This window comes from Mustela nigripes, chromosome 4, assembly GCF_022355385.1.
Source record: "Mustela nigripes isolate SB6536 chromosome 4, MUSNIG.SB6536, whole genome shotgun sequence".
Taxonomy (NCBI): Eukaryota; Metazoa; Chordata; class Mammalia; order Carnivora; family Mustelidae; genus Mustela; species Mustela nigripes.
In genome coordinates this window covers 81096472-81099668 of record NC_081560.1, presented here as the reverse complement: position 1 = coordinate 81099668, position 3197 = coordinate 81096472, and the positions used below count along the sequence as shown (strand labels likewise).

General features: G+C 38.2%; 1 pseudogene; it reads left to right on the top strand.

Annotated features, from left to right (window-relative positions):
- Positions 1-773: 773 nt before the first annotated feature.
- LOC132015110 (hsc70-interacting protein-like) lies at positions 774-1887 on the top strand (annotated as a pseudogene).
- Positions 1888-3197: the final 1310 nt, after the last annotated feature.

Sequence of the window (3197 nt, the reverse complement as noted above, 5' to 3'; positions counted from 1 at the left end):
TCTTGTATTATTCCAGGGTTTACAGTTGTGTTTAGAAGGGAGGGGCAGGAAGAAAGAGGATTGTGACAGTGTGACTGGAAGTTAACCTGCCATTTTTGAAAATGTGACTAATAATTAGTCAATTCTTGAAAATTTCCAGACAAGAAAGAAGGCTGAGAGAAAATTCTAGAAGCTAGAGTATCTTTATTTATAATCAATTTCAAGGTACTCTTTGCCCAATCATAAATTTCCCAGACATTCACCAAACATGATTTTTTTTCCCCCTCTCCCTGGGGGGGGGGTGTGTGTGGAAAGTGTGGATTACAAATTTGTGCTGTTATTTTTTCACTATAAAATCAAATTAAGGTTTTTCTTCATCTTTGTCAAAAGTTTAATTTTCATAATATTTCTATAAATAGTGTATCCTGGGTTTACAAGTTTCTGTGAGACAACTTGGGCCAAAAATTTTGTCCCTATACTGTCATATAGTCCTATGAAATGTCTGCCCTAACCCAGTGAATCTGTCTCAAATGAAATAAAAGAAGTATGAATTGATCTCATCATTTTACCATTTCAGCTACAAAAAGACCTGGATATCTTCCTACTTTAAGGTAGAGATTTTTGTTTGTAATCCTACAAATTGTAGACATTCCAGAACTGCTTAGGAATACAAATTAAAATAGAAATTCCACACCTTCCACATGGTCATGCTGAGCTAGTATCTGCCCGCGCCTGGAATCGGATAGCAACCTCAGCTGTGTCTGCTGCTTGCTGCCTGCCACTGCCTCCAGACCATGGACCCCCGGAAAGCGAGCGAGCTTCGGGACTTGATGAAAACGTGTAAGCAGGATCCGAGCGTTCTGCACACTGAGGAAATGCATTTCCTGCGGGAGTGGGTGGAGAGCATGGGGGGGTAAAATACCAACTGCCACTCATAAAACTAAATCAGAAGACAGTATCAAGGAAGAAAAATCAGATAGTAAGAAGGTAGAGGAAAACATAAAGACAGATGAACCATCAAGTGAGGAAAATGATCTAGAAATTGACAATGAAGGTGTGATTGAACCAGATACTGATGCCCCTCAAGAAATGGGAGATGAAAATGTAGAGATAACCGAGGAAATGATGGATCAGGCAAATGATAAAAAAGTGGCTGCCATTGATGCCCTAAATGATGGTGAACTACAGAAATCCATTGATTTGTTCACAGATGACATCAAACTAAATCCTCGCTTGGCCATTCTGTATGCCAAGAGAACCAGTGTCTTCATCAAATTACAGAAGCTATATGCTGCCATTCAAGACTGTGACAGAGCTATTGAAATAAATCCTGATTCAGCTCAGCCTTTTAAGTAGCTTGGGGAAAGCACATAGAATTCTGAGCCATAGGGAAGAAGCAGCACATGATCTTGCCTTTGCTTGTAAATAAAGCAAAGATGATAAAGATGCTATTGCAATGCTGAAAGAAGTTCAACTGAGGGCCCAGAAAATTGCTGAACATCGGAAAAAGTATGAGGAAAAACATGAAGAGGGAGAGATCAAAGAAAGAATAGAAAGGGTTAAGAAGGCTCAGGAAGAACATGAGGCAGCCCAGAGGGAGGAAGAAGCCAGACAACAATCAGGAGCTCAGTATGGCTCTTTCCCAGGTGGCTTTCCTGGGGGAATGCCTGGTAATTTTCCTGGAGGAATGCCTGGAATGGCAGGGGGGATGCCTGGGATGGCAGGAATGCCTGGGCTCAATGAAATTCTTAGTGATCGAAGTTCTTGCAGCCATGGAGGATCCAGAAATTATGGTGGTCTTCCAAGGATGTGGCCCAGAACCCAGCAAATATGTCAAAATATCAGAGCAACCCAAAGATTATGAATTTCATCAGTAAATTGTCTGCCAAATCTGGAGTTCAAGCATAATGCCTTTCTGACAAATAAAGCCCTTGCTGAAGGAAAAGCAGCTTCGATCACCTAATTGATGTCATAGTAAAACAAACCAGTGTACCTCTGACCTTCTCATGAAGAAAGCTGGGGTGCTATGAAGAGAATCCCTACCCTTCTGCTCCCCATGCAACTGAAACATTCTACAATGGTTTGCCATTAGGCTGTTCATTCAGATAATGTTTTCCTAACCAGGAGCTACAAACTTTAAACACTTTTTAAACCTTAAAAATATTTAAAAACATATTAAAAGGGTGTGTTAGTCCCTACATTTTTCTTTACTAATCATTTCAGTGTTTTTTTCCTTTGGATTAATTGGGCAAGGAAGATTTATTGCTCAGTTATAACGAGTGAAATAAAGGCTTATTAGTGGGAGGCAAATAATACATTAAAATAGATGAAGTTTGAGTTGGGAAAAAAAATAAAATAAAATAGAAATTCCACAATCAGGGGGTAGAACAGAGTGTGAACGTATCTGAATGTTACATAAAGTTGTTTTGAGTTGAAAATAAAAGGATCTGAAAATAATACACATCTAACCATGCAGTATTTCTGGTCCTCCCAGTCTACTCTTACACTTGCTTTCATCACGAGAGATAACCCTGGTCCTGAAACTAGTACTCAATATTCTCTTGCTTTGTTTTGTTTTGTTTTTTTATAACTTTTTCAAATCGGTATAAAATTTTGGAACTTATTAAAATTTTGGAACTTATTAAAACTTAATATTATATTACTAAGATCCATTGCATATGGCTGGTGTAACTATGAATTATTCATTCTGGCTGCTATGTCATCATTTGCCCACTGTTCTACCTTATGTCATCAAGATTCAGAGTATTATTTTTGTTTGATGAGTTTTAAGGTAATCATTTTATTATTAAAAATTACTTGGGTTGCCTGGGTGGCTCAGTTGGTTAAGCATCCATGGGTCATGGTCCTCGGGTCCTGGGATTGGGCCCTGTGTAGGGCTTTCTGCTCAGTGGGGAACCTGCTTCTCCCTCTCCCTCTCCTCCTCCCCCTGCTTGTGCTCTCTCTCTCCTTCTCTGTTAAATAAATAAATAAATATTTTTAATATTTAATAATAATAAGTAAAATAAATAAAATCATTAAAAAAAATGACTTTAAGAGCAGGCCATGGAATAACAGTGGAAACTAGTTTTGAACCAAGGACCAAGTTTATGCACAAAAGTTTATTTTTAAAGTGAGGTCAACTTTATAAAAAGAAAAAAGTCATTTCAGATTTCAATTTCCAGAAAAATGACAGAAACATCTTCAACTACAAGTTGTAT